Here is a 23,486-nt window from a genome sequence, read left to right on the forward strand (position 1 = left end):
TGAACAGCTGAGGGGAATCCCTTTTAAACCCAGGACGCTCACCGCAGCGCGGGACGCGCGAAGGAGTTTCCAGGCATACCGTGAGGGGAACGGTTCTTTCCTGTGCTGCTGCCCTTGCTCTTGGTTTGTTCGTGCTGGTGCCTCAGGGGTCACGAAGGCAACAGCAGTGGCCGGCTGTTCTACCCAGACTACAACCCCCAGAAGGCCTAGCGCACTCAGCGCAATCGTGAACAGCTGAGGGGAATCCCTTTTAAACCCAGGACGCTCACCGCAGCGCGGGACGCGCGAAGGAGTTTCCAGGCATACCGTGAGGGGAACGGTTCTTTCCTGTGCTGCTGCCCTTGCTCTTGGTTTGTTCGTGCTGGTGCCTCAGGGGTCACGAAGGTAACAGCAGTGGCCGGCTGTTCTACCCAGACTACAACCCCCAGAAGGCCTAGCGCACTCAGCGCAATCGTGAACAGCTGAGGGGAATCCCTTTTAAACCCAGGACGCTCACCGCAGCGCGGGACGCGCGAAGGAGTTTCCAGGCATACCGTGAGGGGAACGGTTCTTTCCTGTGCTGCTGCCCTTGCTCTTGGTTTGTTCGTGCTGGTGCCTCAGGGGTCACGAAGGCAACAGCAGTGGCCGGCTGTTCTACCCAGACTACAACCCCCAGAAGGCCTAGCGCACTCAGCGCAATCGTGAACAGCTGAGGGGAATCCCTTTTAAACCCAGGACGCTCACCGCAGCGCGGGACGCGCGCGGGCAGCGCCCGGGCAAAGCCCGGGCCAAGGGCGGGCCCGTCCTTGCCCGTCAAAGCCCGGATAAGGCTGGGCTGGGCCTACCCCCTAATACTTGTGGTGGGACCTTGTTCAGCCACACTGCCTTCGATGTTGTTGTGAGGGGTTTGGCGTCTGAGTGGCCCAATTCAAGAACTGTGAGTTGCAAGAGAGATTTGCTACCACTTGTTAGTTGTGTACTGTACCAAGTTGCTGTGTTAATCCAAGGAAAGGCGGGGTGCTCATAAAGTGGTTTGGCCCCATTCGCCCCAGCAGCATGTCTAAAAGGAGGGCTGGTGATAAGCCGGGGGGGACACTTGACGATTATTTAATAAGAGCAGAGTCAGCATTGAACCTAGAGATTCTAGCGGTGGAACGTAGACTCTCCCTAGATCCTACCAACTCTTCCCTCCCATGTGCCCAGTTACAGACTGGCTCGCCTACCTCTGTTCACTCAAGCCCAATAGATGGTAACATTTCCCCGCCCGCACACACTCCCCCTGTGCAGGAGACTTTGGTTCCTGTTCAGGATTGTGTCTCCATCCAGAGTCCTTCCAGGGTTATAACAAGAGGGAGGTTAGCCCACAAAGCTAAAGGCAATAAAAAGGAAGCTATCAACAAATCACAGAGAGGCCAAGGGAAGAGGAATCCCACAGTAGAGCCGCTTCCCTCCAAGCCTAGTGGGCCCATTGTGGAAGGGCGCCACTTGGACCATATTATTATTCCCTCCAGCCAGGCCCAGATACAACCTCTTCTGGATTTACTTCTTGTTGGCCTCAAAGATCATTTAACTAGTCTCCTTGTCCCTGTACATCAAAAATTGGACCTCGTAGCTAATAGGTTGGACCAATTGGAAGCTAGATTCCCAGGCAACAAGCTTTTAGTCCCTGGGCCCCCTATATCGTCGAACGGAGTGACGCCAGTGGAGGTGCCTAATGCGGGCGTTTGTACTAGATTACCAAGGCCTGTAGGGGCTGTGCCTTTGCTACCATCTATCGGGGAAGAGAATGATACCGTCCTTGGCCATGAAGTTGTTACAAATAGGGGTATCAATTCTCATCATGACCGACAAAGACGCCCTTCGCTAGTTAACAAGGATGGTATTGAGGGGGAGGGAGCAGGACCTTCCCCACAGTCCATCAGCCTGCATCTTCCCCCCCAAGCCACCCCTTATACGATTATCTTGGCAAACGTTCCACCCCTCTTGGAAGGGTCTTACGAACACTGGTCCAACCTTAAGAACAAATCCCTTCATTATCTGAGCTCCAAAATTGGAAATAGCAAGGCCCTATTTGACGAATTTAATATGGTCAGGCGCATTAAATGGATTGGACAGTCCTATAAGTCTTTTCCAGGGGATTGTGTTGTGTTAAGTTTTAAGTCTCCTGCTCTAGTTAAATACATACTGGAAGTAGCCCATCACCTTCCCCCAGCTCCTAACTCAATTAAGATCCTTCCACTGGGTTTTTTTTATAGGCCAGGCTTTATACAACCCTTACGGGATAACTGTAATTTTCCAACATTTCCCGTTAGGTTAGATAAGCCTATTGCGTCCTTTAATCGCTTTGAAATTCTTTCTACATTGGAGGATAATGATTGACATATGGATGGTTCCTTACACATCTCAGTGCCTGCTTCAGGGTTGATGGGTTCGTTCTGTCATCTGAGCCAGGATATTATCATTAAGTCACCCTCCCCTAAAGACTGCTCCTGTTTGATTAATTCATCTGGTCTTAATTTGTTACCATCTGTTGAAACGATTGTCCCCCAGTCTGTCCCAGGTCAAACTGCTGGAACCAGGGCTGAAAAGTCTTTACTAAAAATGGGCTCCTGGAACATTGCAGGGCTGGGGTCAAGGCTTGATATTCCTGATTGGGCCGATTTTGTTGATGAGTTTGGAATATGGGCATTTCAGGAGACCTGGGCATTGTCTCCCCACTTTCGTACAGGGTTCCTGAACTTCCACAAACCTGCTGGTAAGAGTCACAGAGGCAGACCCATGGGGGGCTTAACCACCTGGGTCCGACAATGTGAAGGTGTCACCGTGACAGAGGTTCCAATTGATAGTCCCGATATTCTGATTATCAGGGTTAAATCCCGTAGCGGCCTCAACCTCCTTATTATTAATATCTATGTAAGAGGTCTCCCGGGAGGCAAATGCTCTCCCACATGCCATCTATTGGAGAATTATTTAGAGACCGCTCCTATGCTCACCAATAAGATTGTGGCTGGTGATTTTAATGTTTGTTTCGAGCCTTTGGGGGTCGACGATGGGGACTTCACCGAGGAAGAAGACTCAACTTGGGGTGTTCCCATGTTGGAGTTGGAACCAGTAAGCAAATGGTCTCATGCTGCCCTTTTTATGAAGGGCTTATGTTTAAATCAGGGTATGAGAGCAGTCAATGGTCGAACTAAATCCGATAGGATGGGGAAGATGACATTTGACAATGGGAGATCAGGGAGCCGAATTGACTACATATTAGTCGGCTTGGATTTGTGGCCGCTCATAGACGACATGGTGGTAGTAAGTAGAGTCGAGAGCGACCACAACCCCCTTGCACTGTGTATCAAGGATAACAGCTTTGCAGTCTCCCCCTCCCCCTCGGATGGTTGTTCCCCTATAGATGTCATCCTTACCAATGATCTCAGAAGGGTGAGATGGCCGAAAATTGCCACTTGTGAATTTTCACGAGCGGCCATTAGAAAATTAATTAACAGTACCCTGGCCTCACTTAATCAAATGGAATCTCAAAATCTGATCAAGGATAATATCCGGGACACCCATAACAAACTCTTTGCTGAGCTTAAAGCCTTTTTTGTGAAAAGTCCTCCTGCCACTGGCAGGGGTAAAGAGTTGAGGCCATGTACGTGGTACAACAAGGATTGTAGACTGGCCCAAAGTGCTCTGAAAGAGGCCATTAAATCTGGCTCTCTTTCTACCATCCAAAAATGTAGACTTGCTTACAAAACCGCCCAATTTAAGGCCAAGCAAAACTGGGATGAAGATCGTTGGAGGGATTTATATCAAGCATGCCACAATCGTAACATGGTCCAATTTTGGCATCTCCTTAAATGGGGTAATTCCCCCTCAGATATCCGCCCCTCTAATCAAGTAGAACCTCAGCAGTGGGTAGCGTATTTTGAGGAACAGTTTAAGGTTGGTAATTCGTTGGACAAGCAGATCTTCTGTCCCCCAGGTGTTGAAAACACATTAAAATTCTCCCCTGGTGAAGTTAAGCTAGTCTTACGATCAATCAAGAGTGCCAAAGCTCCAGGTCCAGACTGTATCCCTGCCGACTTATTTATTCAGGAGCAAGATGCATGGATCCCTTATCTGACCCTGCTGGCTAATGCCCTTGCGGGTGGTGCTGCTGTCCCTGATTCGTGGCTCGGGGCAGAGATATTGCCGATCTATAAGAAAGGCGATCGCTCTGCCCCGGGCAATTATAGACCAATTAGTTTAATAGACGCAGTACAAAAAATTATAGCCCGACTCGTTCTGGGTCGTATCCAAATCTGGATGTCTGATTCGGATGTGTTGTCTCCTCTTCAGGCAGGGTTTCGATCACACACTGGGACCCTGGACCAAGTATTCAGGGTAGTACTTCTGTACTGGAAGGTTGTTTTTCTGGGGGGAGGCAAGCTGTATGCGGCTTTCGTAGACCTAAGGTCTGCGTTTGACCTTGTGCCGAGGGACAAGTTATGGAAAGTACTCTTGGATATGGGCATGCCAAAAGAACTGGTTTCTTTCCTTGTCACCATTCACAAAAATACGTATGCCCGTGTCCGTTGGGGTAAACCCGGGGAGCTGACTGATAGATTCAAAGTATCCAAAGGTGTCCGACAAGGGTGCGTACTCGCTCCCACCTTGTTTTCATTATTTATCAATGGGGTTGTAGACTACTTCTTAAACAGCCCTACTGATGCACCTACCTTGGCAGGAATGAAGATTCCCCTGCTCATGTTCGCGGATGACACCCTTTTGGTCTCGAAGACGAGACAGGGTCTGCAGCTGGCCCTGTCTCGCTTCGAGACCTTTTGCCGTGAGCATGAGCTGGAGATAAACGTTGGGAAGACCAAGTTTATGGTGTTTCGTGGGCCCCGGCGGGTTAAGGCGGAGGTATGTCTGGGTGGTGTCAACTTATCCCAAACGGCAGTGTTTACTTATCTTGGGGTCACTTTTAGCGAGACATGCAGCTGGTCTCACCAGCTGGATCTCCTCGCTCTCAAACATGCTCAATTGGGAGGAGCTTTGCTGAAAGAGCACAAACACTCATTAACAAAACCAATAGCTCCTCTCATGAAGATTTATGACTCCAAGATTTTACCTGCAATTCTATATGGAGCCGAAATTTGGGGTTTCAACAACTTGTCTAAGCTGATGACCGCCCAGAATAAATTCCTCCGGTCAGCTATCGGGCTTCCCCAATCCACCCCGCGTATCCCCCTACTATATGATTTGGGAATTCAGCCTATAGAGGACCGGGCAGGGTATAGACCCCTGGCGTTTTGGCGCCGTCTGTGGACGACACCAGAACTAACTAACTATGCAAAAGCCCTCTTGGAGATCAAAGGGTTAGAGGGGTCGCATAGGATTCCCTGGTTGTCTAGCATCAAAACTCTGTTGTCTGATCTCGGGATGCGTAACCTATGGGCTAACCCCGATACTGAAGTTTTCCCGGCAAAAAAGGTCCTTAAGGATGCGTACTGGAGTTATATTAAGAACAGGAGATGTGCTTCCTCTATAGGTCCCACGATGACTGTTACTTTCCTAGTTTTTAAGGACGAGCCTGTCTACGAAAACTACTGGGATACTATCCTGAAGTTTCTCGATCGCAAACTGTATCACCAGTTCAGAGTGGGTGCCCTACCACTGCGAGGACTCACCAAAAGTTGGAGTCCTCTTGGTAGTGACAAATGCCCCTTTTGTACAGACATGACGGAAACTATGGATCACTTCCTTTTTTGTTGCCCAATTTACCACCTCCCTAGACGTATCTGGCTTCGACCTGCTTGCAGATTAATGAGTACCCGCTCTGCACAGGTTGCTAGTAGAATCTTGAAAACAGATACCTCAAAACCTATAGTAATTGGTGTTGCAAAATTTATCAGTTGGTCATGGATCCTTAGGGCTAGGAAACTTAAATCGTGAACTGCGTTGTTAGCTGTCATAAACTAGTATTCTCTTTGGTCCCTGGGCTAAAAGGCGCGTCCCTATTTGCACTTTATTGGATTTTTTTAACTTGCAGTGATTATTTTTAATGTATTATGTTATGTAATATTTTAAAGGTTTTAGAGTCTGTTTTGTATTGTATATGAATTGTACTGTAGTCGAAATTTTATATGTGTAGAATGTCTTTTATGATGTGAATCGAATAAAGACTTTTTTTGACTGACTGACTGACCTACCCAGACGGCAGCCTCAGCCTCGCGGTCCCAGACGGACCCAGGACTTCCTACCCAGACGGCAGCCTCAGCCTCGCGGTCCCAGACGGACCCAGGACTTCCTACCCAGACGGCAGCCTGAGCCTCGCGGTCCCAGACGGACCCAGGACTTCCTACCCAGACGGCAGCCTCAGCCTCGCGGTCCCAGACGGACCCAGGACTTCCTACCCAGACGGCAGCCTCAGCCTCGCGGTCCCAGACGGACCCAGGACTTCCTACCCAGACGGCAGCCTCAGCCTCGCGGTCCCAGACGGACCCAGGACTTCCTACCCAGACGGCAGCCTCAGCACGAGTTCATCCTATGATTACCATAACATACAACAAGGGTACTATTTATCAGATCACACAAGAACTGCCAGTTTGAGCACAACCTGTTCTCTGGTTCGAGGGGCTCCTCTCTCCCTTATTCAGTTACCACTTACCTGATCAGGGTTAACATCCGTTCATGTCAAGTCACAGCTGACTAGAAGAATAGGCTACCCTCTTATACAAGAACACGCAGCACATGTTGATTCACTACAAACTGGGTACTTTATTATTCATTATATACGCAATCACATAACATTACTGTGTAACACATAACCTGCAAAGAAAAGTGAAAGATTAGGTTGTACACTCTAATAAGAAAGGGGTCGACATCACCTTAGTCGTGTGTAGCCTGCACTCAATGGTCATCTAGGTTCCCTTCTCGTCTGTGCCTCGGCTCGCCTGGAAGTCACACCTCCGCAGTCACGGATCTGTTCCCTTCTCCCTTCTCCGAGTCACTGGGACCTCTTCCTCATCGGCTACTCTCTCCTCTCTGGCTATTCTGCTAGAAGAGTATCTGTCTCTCGGTTTTTCTCCGCCTTCAAGTTTGTCATCTGTCTTCCCTGGAATAAGTAGTAGCTTTACTGCTAACGGCTAGATGCCGCCTACGGACTGAAGTAAGTGCACCGTATCTGCCTCAGACTTTCACTAATATAGAGGTGCATTTCCTCATGGAAAATTCCGGCCGTAACCTGCCGCCCACCAAACTCTTGTACCTCCCCGTACCAAGGACACGTTCCCAGCCGGCCGACCTGATGTAGTGTCTTCGGCATGAAGAAAAATACAATCCTTCGATAAGGGCTGGCCTGAACCGGTTCTCTCCAAGCGAATAACACCTCATAACTAAAATATCACCCTTAACCTAGAAGCATCTCAAGCTGCCGGAGCAGAAAGAAAGATGGAGTCTCTCCCGTTTGAGGCCTACCAGGCCTGAATTCAGCACGGCTCCATGAAATACCCTCACTACAGGACAGGTTATCCCTAATACTAACGAATCTATCCCCTAGGATATGTGTGCAAGCCCTGATCTATGGGGAAGGACACAGGATCTGTCGAAGGGCCTAGTAAATAGGCTCCATTCACTACTCTAACCCTTAGACTTGGATGGTAAGAGACTGAAGTCACACTAATCACTCGTCAACACAATAGGGCCGGGAAAATCGAGCAGTACATTTCACCCTTGACTTCAGTCTATTATACATTCATTAAACAGAACTAACATCGGTGGAAGAATAATATGAAACAAAACTAACTGATCTATGTCTAGTACCAAGTGTGCAGAATTGAAGTAGTGAAGGAATACACTGAATAAAGCAACAGATAGAAATCAAAACAGCAATGGTAATCAGAATACCTCCTAATATTTGACGTAATAGATACAAATCAGGTAACCAATTAAAGAGCCAGTCAAACCAGCCCTGGTCAATGTGTTTTCTAACTTCTTTTGTCAAGTCATGTAGCTTATCAATGTGAGCGCGAATGGATTGTGTATGATCAGACAAGTTAAAACAACAAAGACCCTCAAAATCAGAACAATCGTGTCCATGTTTAAGCAAAAGATAATCAATGGCCGCTCGATTTTGCAAGATGGCTCTGCGTTCACCCTGGGCGTCTAACAGCATGTCAGACAGGACTGTAGAAGTATGATTAATGGATTTTACCATCCAGCAGGCCATTTTCTCAATAGATTTGGCATTATAAACCGCCAAAGCAGGAACACCAATAATTGAAATAGCCAGGCTAAGGTATTCAGACTTGGAATATAAATGCAAAGACGAGTCACAATCCTCCTGTAACATCACTGTATCTCGAATCACACGAGAATTGGCATTCGGATGTGACGAGAACATCAGTAAACTGAGTCTCGTAATGGCACAAGGGCCTCCAGAAATATTTGCGGGGACATATGGCCAGAAAGTATTACCACATGAGAAAAGCCATCCGGCAGGTAGTAACATCGTGCGATAATGACTAGGGGTAACTACCAAACTCTTGCAAGTCATATTGTTCTGGACCGAAGCACATGTTTTCGGTGTCCTTTGAAAGCACAAAGTTCGCTCATGAAGGGTAAAGGAAGTAGCACCTTTCAATTTTAGACACAGACATTCAGAAATTGCACTAGGATTACACGTAAGGAAAAAACACATATCTCCTTGTGTGATATTATAGGTAACTATTTGGGACTGGATGGGGGGTATCTGGTCTGGTAGTTCAGTACATAAGGGGCAATACGCATTGGTGGCAAAATCGCCCAGAAGAACATTGGGGCGAGCCTTTGAAATGTTGAAAATATGAGTCAAAGTTTCCAGCGAAGCAGGGACAGCAACCAGGCAGGTCGCCAAGATGTCGTGTACAGATCTCATCGGTGTCAAACAGAAGTGAGGGGCATCAGTCACCCTCTTTGCCAGTAAGGTCCAAAAGTTCGATGACGAATCCCACGCAGCGAAGGAGCGCGACACTCGGGTGCGTAAATCATCCCGGGTTGATAGGATCCCTCCTTTCTCGTCGAACCAACCCGAAAATAGTCCGACGACGACACATCCTGCAGCAACAGTCCAAAGAATGATCTGAAAGAGAATCAAATACAGGCATTATTCATTCTCGTAAGTAACATTTGTCAGCCGGGACCGCTTCCCAGCTATCTTTCCCCGGTCTCATAACTAAAATGGTATTGTCATGACCGGTGGCGATGACCTCTGCTTGTTCAGGGGGATTCTTAGGCGACTGCACCCAAACCCTGGCCCCAGGGTTATCTGTGGAGCCAAAACCTTTCTGGCCTCGTACAGTTAGCAAAGTTGGGGCAGTGCCTTTTACCATCCCACCACTGAAGACAGGCATTATGAGTAATTGAGCCACTCGGTCAGTTTGATGTATCAGTAAGTCAGCCTCACTGCTATTCAGCAGGAGCACCTTAATCTCTCCCTGATAATCACTGTCAATGATCCCTCCAAGCACCTGAATGCCTTTTACAGCCAGCCCCGATCTAGGGGCGATTAATCCAAAATTCCCGGGTGGTATATGAACACCAACACCGGTTGCAATGATGACTCGATCTTTACTTTTTATAACGGTGTCATCCATGGCATGCAAGTCTAAACCTGCCGACCCTGGGGTCGCTCTACATGGAGCCAAAGCTCCGGGAGTAATTTCCCAGTACATCACAGTCTCTCTGATTTCATTAGGTTGAGCATTAACGTTCGGAGGAAACAAACGCATAAGTGGAGATTCAGCATTGAGAAAAGGACGATTATTCAAAATTAATAGCGCTTGGGGCAAAAAGTATCGCCAATTTTTATACTTGTCATCTGTTAATTTGCGCAGTTGGTCCTTCAGCAGACCATTCAATCTCTCCACAAGACCCGAGGCCTGCGGATAATATGGGATATGAAATACCCAGTCAATATTGTGTTCCACACAGAATTCCTGTACCAATCTTCCACGAAAATGGGATGCATTATCAGATTGAATTTGGAATGGCACACCATAATACATCATAATCAATTCCAAGGTTTTAATGGTATTCAATTGGGTAGCTTGCTTACAGGGAAGGGCCACCAACAGGCCACTGTACGTGTCAACAATAGTGCAAACATATTGACAATTCCTACTCATAGGAAGTGGACCGATGTAATCAATCTGCCAAATTTGAGCGGGCAGTTTCCCGCGATGTAAATGACCTTTAACAATTTGGGGCACTTTGCGCTGTCTGATATGCTGACAAACGGGACAATGTAAAATAACATTTTTGATTAAATCTAGGGGAATATAAATTCCTCGATCAGCAGCCCACCTGCTAGTGGCTTTCTCTCCAAAATGTCCTGCCTTCTGGTGGGCCCATTTCGCCAATCCCGCAATATCAGAATCTTGCCTGTCCACCACTGCCTCAGCAATTTTAGATTTCTCATCTGCAATGTTATGAAAAAATTTGTCAAGAGAATCTATCGGGGTGTGAGCATCCACATGGAAGATTGTAACAGTACTCTGTGGGAGCATCTCCCAAATCTCCTGCCATAATTCTTTTCCCCACAATTCTTTTGAATGCAATTTCCAATTATGGGAATGCCAAGTCGGTAACCAAACTGCCAGTCCATTGGCAGTAGACCAAGAATCGGTGAAAATATGACATGTGCCAGGTAACTCTTGTTTCAGGACTTGATAAACAGCATAAAGTTCAGCAAATTGACTGCTCTTACCTTCACCAGTTGTGCTCAGAGGTTTTTGTGTGATCGGATTATAAGACACCGCTTTCCAGTGCCGTTTCGTCCCTATGAACCTTGCGGAACCATCCGTAAACCAGACATGGTTTCTGTCCTCTGCGGACAAATCATCAAAAGGTCTACCCCACTTGACAGGAGACTCCTGTACTAAAGGTACGGAACATTCACTCTCAGTCTCAGTCGATGGCGCCCGTGCCACCTGCTCATGTAAAGATGCAACTCCTTTTTGTCCCACACGTGCCCTGTCTTGTATATACCATTTCCATTTAATCACACTCGCCTCTTGAGCATGTCCAATTCGGTGAGTTTTCGGCGAACTCATAACCCACTGCATGATAGGAATTTCAGGTCGCAAAACTATATCATGTCCCAAAGTCAGTTGCTCGGTATCCACCAGAGCCCAATGACATGCAAGTAACTGTTTCTCAAAAGGTGTATAACGCTCACCAGCATCAGGTAACTTTTTGGTCCAGAAACCCAACGGCACTCTACTCCTGCCTTGCTTCTGCCACAAACTCCAATTCGCATAAAGGCCCTGTACAGACACATTCAAATCCACCTCACCATCACGTACGGGCCATAAATCCAAAGCATGCTGAATTGCCTCTTTTGCTAGGTTGAATGCATCTTGCTGTGGTTTATCCCATTCAAATGCATTCTTTTTACGAGTGACACGGTACAAGGGGGCCAATATTTGACTCAAATGAGGAATATGCTGACGCCAAAAACCAAACAAACCAATGAAGCTTTGGGCTTCTTTCCTATTCCTCGGAACTGCAAAATCAAGAATTTTCTGTTTAACCTGAGGGATCACTTCACGGTGCCCTTCATGCCAATTAATACCCAAAAATTTTACAGCCTGGGACGGGCCTTGTAATTTATCCGGATTGATTTCCCAACCTTTCTCACGCAGGCACTCAATGACTCTGTCCAATTGGGTCTGAACTTCCTCTTGTGTTTCGCCTTGGATCAAAACATCATCAATATAATGACACATCTGAATTTGTGGATGAACCGGTACCTCAGCCAAATGCTCTGCCACCAGCCGGTGACATATCGTAGGACTATGCACATAGCCCTGAGGAAGACTTCTAAACGTCATCTGACGCCCATTCCACGTAAAACTGAACTGTTCCTGACACTCAGGGGCAATCGGAATCGAAAAGAAAGCATTAGCAATATCAATGGACACATACCATGTACCTGGATGTTTTTGGATTCTTTCAATTAGAGTAATGACATCCGGTACTGCAACAGTCAAAGAGGGTGTGTGTTTGTTCAATTCTCGATAATCAACAGTCATACGCCAAGAATTATCACTTTTACGAACAGGCCAAACAGGATTATTCCAAGCAGAAGTAACTGGGGTTATAACACCTGCATCCACCAACTCCTGAATAGTGGTACTAATCTCCTCATGACCACCTGGAATACGATACTGCTTCTGACAAACCACTTTTGTCGCCTGAGGAACTTTTATGGGGGGCATTCTCAAACGACCAACCCGTATAGGCCTAGACGATATATAATGCGTAGTTCCAAATTGGTAACATCCATCATCTAAATGCAAAGTCATTCCTTTCAAAATATCAATTCCAATTATGAATTCTAAGAGTGGCACCACCAGTACAGAGTATTCTTTTCTAGGGATTCTACCTATTCTCATTTCAAGTAAAGTTTGAACTGCAGGAGTTTCCTTTCCACCTAATCCGGTAATTGTAAAAGATTGACCTGTAAACTTCTTTGATTTTCCATGAATAAGAGTGGCCTCCGCTCCTGTATCCACCAATGCTCGGGCCCTTTGGATATTACGATGTCTCCAATAAATTTCAATATCTACATAGGGTCTATTATCTCTGTGAGCCCATCTGTGTACTGGAGCTTGACCTATTTCCTAGTCATGCTTACTGCATTCTGTGTACCAGGATAAATCAGGATAAAGACTGTCACGTTTCTTAGGTATCGGAACCTCCTGTTCATATCCATTCCCAGTACGAAATGGATTCGTGTCTTCTGCATTGTACTGCGGGTTTCGATCGGCCAAACTATGACGATCCTCTCTCCTCCTCAACTCAGGGGATTGATCCCTATCATCTCTACGTCTGCTGTAAACATAATCATTTCTCCCCCTTTCTCTTACCTCCTCTCTCTCTCCGTCTCTCTCACGACGGGGGGACATATCACGTACATAACGTCGATCATCACGACGAACAGAGCGCCCACGGCGGTCGTCATCACCGCTACCGTCAGAACCACCACGATCACACTCAGTCGTCCGAACACGCCGGGCACCCTCCTTCCGATCCAAGCCACGTTTGCGAAACAACTCCCACAAACGAGCAGTAGTCTCACCGTCAATGTCCTCCCTCCGCACACCATCGGCCAGAAGACCAGAAAAGATATCACGTCTAGTAAGTTTATTGTCACCAGGAGTACGAGTGTCAGGCCGGGACTGACGTTCAGGTTTAAACCACTCACCCAACTCACCGAGTTGGCGTACCGATTCCAGTACCGTAGATAACACGTTACCAGTCTGATTAATCAATAAAGTCATCATGACCTGCTTATAGGCAACAGGGGAAGAACGAATGATACGATTCCGCACAGAAGATGTCAACAAACCATCAAGCAACCTGTCAGCAGTACCCAGAAAAATTGCCGTTTTCATCACCTCCTCTTTGAGACGTTGTGCAGCGTCGCGCAAAGTATACCACGGTTTGTCATTCACAGGCCAATCAGACTCAGTAGGATACTTTTGATTACAACCCTCAGTCGCCAATTGAAGTAAAGAAATTTGACCACCACCATTATAGTTACGAAAATGATCCTGTACAGTAGAATCCGAACTCAAGGAACAAAACTTCAAACAATCGCCATTATCTAACATAATGCCAGCAGCGCCCAATTCATAAAGGCGCACCATCCATGTGAGCAAGGTCTCACCAACTCGCTGCCGAAATCGCTGCAAAATATCACTAATTTCTTGTTGAGTAAAGTCCTCTAAAGAGTCTAAAGAAACACCCTGCGGAGCAGCGGGAGACTGCTGCAACTTCCGACGAAAAACTGGATGCACTGAGACCGCGGGACGAGCATCACAAGGAGCTCGACCAGTACACGTAGAGGAACAATCAGTGGAAGAAGCATCGACCCCTCTCGAAGGACGAGCGCAATCACGGGGTGCACCATCAGAGGCGCAAGAAGCAGACCCACAATCACGGCCGGAGCGAGAGGACTCGCGCTTGGCAGACTCCTCACCCGAGGAAGGAGAATCACTCGAGTTCCAGATATTACCATCCCATTCATCAGGATTCCAATCCAGTCCGGCTTTCGCCACGACCAGACGCACCTTTCGCGTCGAAACCCGACCACGCCGATTCTTGTATTTATAACGAGCAATTCGCACAGCCGCCCTCTCGGCAATAGTTTGGTACGTCTCAAGTTTGTCAGCAAGCAACTTATTTTGACACCGCAACAAAGTATGAGAATTCTGAATCTCAACAAAGTGCGCTTCCACATCCGTAAGAGATATCTGTAGTTTCAACAACCTCTCATGCAGAATCCTGTACGCAGACAGAACAATCCAACCTCTGCGCCCCAAAATGGGAATCTCCTCACCCTTCGAGACGGGTGCCTTCTGTAAACAAGTAATCACAGTAGCCGGCTCCGCCAGCTCCAAAGAAGAATTCCAATTCTCACTCAAACCAGTAGAATCAGCCCACTCACGGGCTAAGGCTTCATAAGGCGTTGAATCCCATCCGGGAATATCAACGGGCAACTTAAAAGTAGATTTAGATTTTCTAGAAAACATCATGAAAAAGAAAGAAGAAAAGAAAGAAAAAGAAAAGAAAGAAGAAGAAAAGCCAGACACACAATTATATCACAAATAATATACAAACAAAACCACGCACACGCCGAAAGCAAACACGAGACAACATGACGCACACAGGTTTCGAAAACGGTTCGTGACGCCAAATGTTCTGCTTGGGTTTTCGGATCAGATAGAACCCGCTCATCAGAGCCTCTCTAACCCAGCCAGAACGTTACCCTCTCCCTAGGGCCTATTCACAACAAGTAATCACAGATATATATATATATACCACCTAAGGACAAGGAATTCCTAATATATATATATATATATATATATATATATATATATATATATATATATATATATATATATATATATATATATATATATATATCTAGACCTCTTATAATACAAGTGGCGGCCTCGCGATCCCAGACGGACCCAGGACTTCCTACCCAGACGACAGCCTCAGCCTCGCGGTCCCAGACGGACCCAGGACTTCCTACCCAGACGGCAGCCTCAGCCTCGCGGTCCCAGACGGACCCAGGACTTCCTACCCAGACGGCAGCCTCAGCCTCGCGGTCCCAGACGGACCCAGGACTTCCTACCCAGACGGCAGCCTCAGCCTCGCGGTCCCAGACGGACCCAGGACTTCCTACCCAGACGGCAGCCTCAGCCTCGCGGTCCCAGACGGACCCAGGACTTCCTACCCAGACGGCAGCCTCAGCCTCGCGGTCCCAGACGGACCCAGGACTTCCTACCCAGACGGCAGCCTCAGCACGAGTTCATCCTATGATTACCATAACATACAACAAGGGTACTATTTATCAGATCACACAAGAACTGCCAGTTTGAGCACAACCTGTTCTCTGGTTCGAGGGGCTCCTCTCTCCCTTATTCAGTTACCACTTACCTGATCAGGGTTAACATCCGTTCATGTCAAGTCACAGCTGACTAGAAGAATAGGCTACCCTCTTATACAAGAACACGCAGCACATGTTGATTCACTACAAACTGGGTACTTTATTATTCATTATATACGCAATCACATAACATTACTGTGTAACACATAACCTGCAAAGAAAAGTGAAAGATTAGGTTGTACACTCTAATAAGAAAGGGGTCGACATCACCTTAGTCGTGTGTAGCCTGCACTCAATGGTCATCTAGGTTCCCTTCTCGTCTGTGCCTCGGCTCGCCTGGAAGTCACACCTCCGCAGTCACGGATCTGTTCCCTTCTCCCTTCTCCGAGTCACTGGGACCTCTTCCTCATCGGCTACTCTCTCCTCTCTGGCTATTCTGCTAGAAGAGTATCTGTCTCTCGGTTTTTCTCCGCCTTCAAGTTTGTCATCTGTCTTCCCTGGAATAAGTAGTAGCTTTACTGCTAACGGCTAGATGCCGCCTACGGACTGAAGTAAGTGCACCGTATCTGCCTCAGACTTTCACTAATATAGAGGTGCATTTCCTCATGGAAAATTCCGGCCGTAACCTGCCGCCCACCAAATTCTTGTACCTCCCCGTACCAAGGACACGTTCCCAGCCGGCCGGCCTGATGTAGTGTCTTCGGCATGAAGAAAAATACAATCCTTCGATAAGGGCTGGCCTGAACCGGTTCTCTCCAAGCGAATAACACCTCATAACTAAAATATCACCCTTAACCTAGAAGCATCTCAAGCTGCCGGAGCAGAAAGAAAGATGGAGTCTCTCCCGTTTGAGGCCTACCAGGCCTGAATTCAGCACGGCTCCATGAAATACCCTCACTACAGGACAGGTTATCCCTAATACTAACGAATCTATCCCCTAGGATATGTGTGCAAGCCCTGATCTATGGGGAAGGACACAGGATCTGTCGAAGGGCCTAGTAAATAGGCTCCATTCACTACTCTAACCCTTAGACTTGGATGGTAAGAGACTGAAGTCACACTAATCACTCGTCAACACAATAGGGCCGGGAAAATCGAGCAGTACAGTCAGATAATTCCATTTGACCTGCTGGTACTGGACAATTTTTTATGGGCTTTGGGAATTAAGTTATGGGAATCTACCTTTCACCTGGAAGAAGTGGACTGGAACATGAGGAGTCAGCCTTGTAAGGGATGTTTCTTCAAGTTAGCACTGCTAACAGAAATTAAAGGTGAACCTTGTCAGCTCTCAGCAGACTCGCTGTTTTTCCCTTTTTAAAGTAAAGTTTAAGGCTGGGACAGGCACACTCTATCATTGTACCAAAACGCGAGAGACCCTTACCAGCTACAGCTTTTAGGCTTGCCCCAGTGAAGACATACTCCAAAACAGCGTCTAGGTTTAAAGGCAAAACATTCTGCAGAAGAAACAACAAACTGCATTCACTTGTGGAGCAACCACTGAGAGTGACAAGGCCCCCCTGTCATTTTATAAGGCGGACAATTTTTTTCACTGACTAGTATGTTTAAAGAATTTTATTGACCTGCAGGTGCCCATAAAATAAGGTCAGCATTGGGGCTTTTAAGCATAAGAGTGATGGCAAGGTGTTTCTGCTTAGGAGGTAAAGTAGAGGATAAGAGGATGTGGAAATATGGATTTTTCTGGTCAGTTATGTCCCCTATCTTGGACCCCAACGGTTCTATGTGCATGTCACAAGTACATGTATGTTCCCTCCAGTTCCAGTTATGAAGACGCAAATACATGTGCGTCCACCGTCAACATGTCCTCTGTTAGACCCGCCATGAATAGGCCGGATATTCCATTCCTAAATATGAGAGGCCACCGACTTTATATGGTTCACTTATGCCATTTTACAGTCCAGGCAAGTAGGCCCTGATTCTGTCATCAAACTCTTCTTGCCTTCTGCCTCTGAAAACTCCAGTCTGAGCCTGCATCTGTGACCATGAACTTTGTCTCATTCTCTGCGCGGCTCACGAAGCCTGACATCAGCCTATTCTCTGCCAAGAACTGTATTTCACCTTCGAATTATCTGCTTCACTCCTTAGCCGATGCATTCCTATCTAGCAGTTTAAGTAAACATTCTTCCAGCTACTGAGCAAAGGCTCGGCTTCTCTGTCCTCATGCAAGTAATTCATAGCCCTGTTACCATGGAATATTCCTACCCCCTCGCATTCAGTGTAGACACTTAGACGCTTGTACACGCACGCACAGTCAGTATAGAATAGATTCTGTCCGAGAGTCCTTCTTTTGTGGATAACATAGTTCTTTAAACATAGGATGTTAGATATGATTTGGGATTAGGTTGACTTGACCCCCCAGACTTTTTGTCTCCACATGTAGAGCTAAATGTCAAGTCCCCTTCACCCCCTAGTTGCACGTCAATTACACGTCATGCTGCTGCGCGCGCATCTATGCCAAGTATTATCTTATAGATCCACCTATATGTGACATCATAACCAATTATGTTCCTTTTTACTCCTTATTACACCCATTTTCGGTTACGCATGTAAATCGTCATTTTTCTTATCAATTGTTACGCCTACTGCATTTGCTTCATTGTAATGTATGTACTATAAAAATCATTTCTTGTCAATAAAGTATGTACTTCACTTCCTGAACCCCCGTGGTGATGGAACTTGGAGCAACCGATTATAATCGATCATTGGAATAAAGCCCATTCCGAACCTCTAATACCACGGATTCTGCCTCTCATTTTACTGAGCTATTTTATTATGTTTCTGTATCAAATTAAGTCCCGGTAAAGGAATTTTATTTACCACATGAATGGCGCCCGAATAGGGACACTTTCTCATCTCACGCGCCGGCGGTGAGTTGCAGGCCCGGTCTCCTGCCACAGCTGGACGGACAATTACGCGTACCAGCAGGATTTCCTGTATCTCCCTCCGGTCAAGCGGGGGCGACTGAGGCTGCGATCAACACCCAGACGAGGCGGTGAGAAGTGCGAAGTATCCTGACCAGAGCCTAGCTGAGAGAGCAAGATCCGAGGTATACAGAGACCCACCAGTTCCCGAAGTCCCGAGTCGAGTCCAGTTTCCGCAGTGTTCGAGTCGAGTCCAGTCCGGTTCAAGTTCAAGTTCAGTTTCCGAGGCCTTCCGTTTCCGAAGCTACCCGGTGAGTACCATTACTGGGGAGGCATTTCTGACGTGCACATAGGTTGTGCCGGTCAAGACGGGTTTGGGTACACAAATCCGGTCTGCACTGTTTTAGCAGTGTATCTGTACTGTTTAGCAGTATATCAAGTATTCCGAAGTATCTAGTTATTGTCAAGAATTAAGCTTGGTGATTAGTTATGCAGACGATCATCATTGTTGTTTCAGTTAAAGGTTTAATGTTTAATGTTTAATGTGTTTAAAAACGTCCTGCATATTGTGGTATGAATGATTGTTTATTATTGTGCTTTTTGTATTAAGTGTGTTCAAGCATATCAGTTGTCAATATGCCGCTCTTTTCGAAATTAAGTCAGATCACTACTAGAAAAGGGGTACTCGAAGAAGCCGTCCCTATTCCTCCTAGGGACACTCCAGGGTACTTCATGTATCACAAACATGGCTTAGACGCTATATTATTTCTTGATTTATGGGTAGACTACACCAAGGGATTACCAGAAAGTCAGAGGTGGCCCGCAGCGGGGACCTGGGATGCAGAGTGCATCATGAAAGTCGAGGAAGAGTTATGGAAAAGGAAAGTCAGACAGTCACAAAAAGACGCCGTTGAGTTATGGCGTAAAGAATCTCATAGACGTACAGAAAAAGCCCTCCGACAGGAAGAGAGAAATAGAGAGAATTCAAATAAAGTACGAGAAAACCTATTAATTGAAGAAGGTACAAGAGTAAAATCAGAACAAGTAGACAGACAAAGAAATGCCCTTATGAATGGTATGTATCCCCTTCTGTCCGAAGGATTACCTAAGGCTACTCCAGAGATACCGAAAGACTTGCCACCCCCATTATTCCCAATAAAGGTACATCCTAAGGGGCATCCTAGAACCGCAGAAGATGTTTTTCTTTCTTCATATTTAGATGACGCAGCTCCCGAGTATGCTAATTCCGCCCCACATAGACCGCCTGCCAGGGAGGTTCAACGCCAAGATCCAGTACCCGTATCTCTACAGCAACAAGTCCTGACACAAGTTCCGGCAAGCACATCTGTTTCTACATCTGTTCCTATAACCACTTCTATAGCTGTGTCCACACCTGTAGTTGCTGTGTCACGTTCAACGAATCCTTTCACGCCCGATACCCCAGATGGGGCTACGGGAGGTGCTACCAATATTTTTTCTACGCCACCCAGAATAAATAAACTTACTTTTCAAGAGTCAGCACATTCACGTACACCCAAACTCATAAGTGCCCGTACGCTTAAGGAACTTCTTATAGATTGTAGATATGACCCTGTGCCCGGTAAAGAGGACGAAATGACCCTGGCATCATTGCGTATCAGACGAGCCGCAGTGTATTTAGGGAAGTTACCAGGAATGACTGCGCATCTAGATAAAATATATCATTTTGTCCAAACAGGGCGAGATCCAGAATGTATTAACAGAGCTATGGAATACCAGAAAGTAGAGATACAGGGGGAACTGTTACGTTTCCTCATAAATTGTGTGATCAGAAATCAAGACCGACCGGGGGTAGACCCGGAAGCAATGCAAATTCTTACCAGATGGAGCCAGAATATATCAGAAGGGAGACATGATAAGCAAAATTGTATAATAGCCATGTGCCGAAAGATCCGTAAAGAAATAGAACGCCTACACGACGAGAGATTAGAGGTAGACGAGTTCGAACAAAGCGAGGAAGAAGGGTCAGGACTGCCCGCGGGACAGTCGGACACCATAGCCTATGTAGGTAGAGGAAGATCTTGTAATAGTAATAGATGTCTTACTGACTCGATACGTCCGATATGTCCAGATAATAACAGGAATTTCCAAATACCTATAATTAATATAAGGTCTAACGAGCATTCGTTCCAAACCGCCGACAAACTACTCCGAGAACGAAGGGGTTATCATTTTCTCGATTCTATGGATGAACAAGATTTAGCCAGGGCAGCTGTCCATTGGGTGGACAGTCCCGGAAAATATAGTGATGATACAGTAGCACGCACATTTTTGAATCTCACCCCAGATGAACAGAGGTTAGCTGGGATTTATATGATTCAACAACTCATTATACTATATCGGAGTCAGCATTCGGACCCTGGTCCCTTACCTGACATATTGACTGAATTGCTTATGAATAAATGGAGAGGTGCAGGTACTAAATTAATTAAAGAAATTCTAGAATCAAGAAAGCAGTATATTCTTTTTGTATGCGCAGAGCATGTCTCATTGCCCGTCAAGGAAAGAACCACGTATCACATGGATAGACAGAATCCCTTACGAGAAGTGCACCCAATAAAAGGCGAGGACAACGAGTTTAAGCGCGTATTTGTATATACGCCCATATCGAAAATAGAATTGTTACAAATGAAGAAAGTGGTACCCAGTCATGACAAAGATCCAGCGGGTTTTCACCGAGAAATTAAAGACATGTTACTCATGGGAGAGTATACCTATCCCGACATTATGACAATATTAAAGGTATTGATGCCTGCTGGTATTTATGAGAAACTCAAGGAAAAAGAGTGGGAGGTAGGAGACCAAAAGATAGAATGGTCAGTGTTAGAAGCGGAAGAAAAGGCCCGAACTGCAGGAGCAGGACTTGGGGATAAAACTAAAGCACTACCAGGTTTACTAGTACAGGTACTGCCACGTTTATTAACTACGAAAAAGGAAGATTGGGGTACTATTTCAGCCTGTAAACAGAAGCAAGATGAAGACACTAGTGATTACTATGCCCGATTTGAAAAATGTTTTGGTATAAATAGTGGCATAAAAGCAAGTAGCGAATCATACCCACATCTGTTTGTGACAAAATTAGTGGAAAATGCCCTGCCCCCAGTAAAGAATAGAGTATTAAAATTCGAGAGTACCTGGCAAGGTAACACTCCATCACAAATGTTACAAATGTTACAGTACCATCACAATAGAATTAGAGAGGAACAAGAACATGAACACAGACGCATGAAAGACACGAAAATGAAAATGCTAGTTTCCCAGACAGTTCCAGCTGAAGGACATAAAAAGGGTATGACACATTCCGATTCAGCAGGACCTGTAAAAGGGACATGCAATTATTGTAAAAAGCCAGGTCATTACGTACACGACTCTCCAGTTTTAAAACATAATATCGCCATAGGTAAAACACAAGAAAGATCACGGCCACTCAGACAAGATCAGAATGAACAAGGAGCTCTGCAGCATGCCCAGGCCATGCCAGCCGCACAACAGCCAATACAGTTTGTGCCAGCTGCACCACCGTTGCCTGTTGCTGCCACACAGACAACAACACGACAAATGTATCAGACCGCACAGTATGAATATCCTGAGTATCAGCGTTACGCATGAACTAGCCTAGAGAGGGAAGTTGACTTACCCCTTATCGAGATTCCTGTAGATCAAGAAGGACCTTATGTACATAGTGAATTATTAGGCCAAGATAGAAAATTTTTACTCGATACAGGGGCAAGTCGAACAACTATAAAACGTAGTGAAGTTCCAGGGGCACCCCTCTCAGGCTCTCAGAATATTTCCCTTGGTTTTTCAGGAAAACCTATTGTTAATGAAGTATCACAGCCTCTTCCACTTACGATAGGACCTCTGACCCGAACTACAGATTTATTGCTTACTAAATCATGTCCAGAAAACTTGTTAGGAATAAAAACACTGAAAACTCTAGGAGCCATAATATGTTGTTCTCCGGAAGGAGTACGGTTGTTTTTACGTGATTTTAAAGGTCACTATGTGTCTAGAGACATGGATCCCCGACTGCAGACTTTACCTACACATCTATGGGCACAAGGCCCTACTGATGTTGGTTGCATGAATATTACACCATATCGAGTCACATTAAAGGCAGGAGTGGTGCTACCACGAATGCGACAATACAAGTTACCACCAGATGCTGTAGTGGCTTTACTACAAATCATTGACGAGCTCATTGCCCAAGGAGTAGTTGTGGAAACAGACTCCAATGTATGTAATTCACCGATAATTCCGATTCTTAAACGAACAGATCCTAAGGCCCCGCCAGTATATCGATTGGTTATTGATCTGCGCGAGTTAAACAAATGCATTGTACCACAATTTCCTGTGGTCCCAGATATCTCGTCATTACTGACAGCTATTGATTCCGAAGCAACATTCTTTACTGTAATCGATCTCAAGAATGCCTTTTTTAGCGTCCCAATAGATCCGGAAAGCCAATATTTGTTCGGATTTAGTTTAAATGGACGTAGCTTTAAATTCTCACGCGCACCTCAAGGATTTACAGAAAGCCCCAGCATCTATAGCCAAGCACTGAAACGAGAACTAGATAGTATCCACATGCCAGTTAACACTGCTCTGCTCCAATACGTCGATGATCTGCTGATCACCGCGAGAAGCGAACCGGAATGTGAAAAAGCATCACTGACAGTTTTACAATTTCTAGCCGAAAAGGGGCACAAGGTGTCCCCTTCTAAGCTGCAATTCTGTGTCCAGCGAGTTGTTTATCTTGGACACTCGCTGTCCAAGGAGGGAAGGCAGCTTACACCGGACCGCATTCAGTTAATAGCTAACATGCCAATACCCAAGACACAAAAGGAGGTGCAGGCTTTCATAGGTCTCACTTCATATTGCAGGCAGTGGATCCCTCAGTACGCATTTCTAGCAAAACCACTCATTCAGTTAACCACACAGGAGGCAGCCACATCGACTGTTCTCCCTTGGACTCAGGAACATACACAAGTTTTTGAAAACCTAAAGAAAGCTTTATGTCAAGCACCTGTTTTAACAACGCCATGTTACAGAAAACAGTTTACACTCTTTGTTACAGAATGCGAAGGCACTGCCTTGTCAGTACTCACACAGGAACAAGCAGGAGCACACAAACCATGTGCTTATTTTTCTAGTACATTAGATCCCGTAGC

General features: G+C 46.1%; 1 protein-coding gene across 2 annotated transcripts in view; it reads right to left on the reverse strand.

Moving 5' to 3' along the window:
- LOC146829049 (mitochondrial fission factor homolog B-like) overlaps nt 1-23,486 on the reverse strand; it is a 240,208-nt gene that overhangs the window by 115,562 nt on the left and 101,160 nt on the right. The window lies entirely within an intron of this gene.

The sequence above is a fragment of the Triturus cristatus genome, chromosome 5_2 (assembly GCF_964204655.1).
Source record: "Triturus cristatus chromosome 5_2, aTriCri1.1, whole genome shotgun sequence".
NCBI classification, from domain to species: domain Eukaryota; kingdom Metazoa; phylum Chordata; class Amphibia; order Caudata; family Salamandridae; genus Triturus; species Triturus cristatus.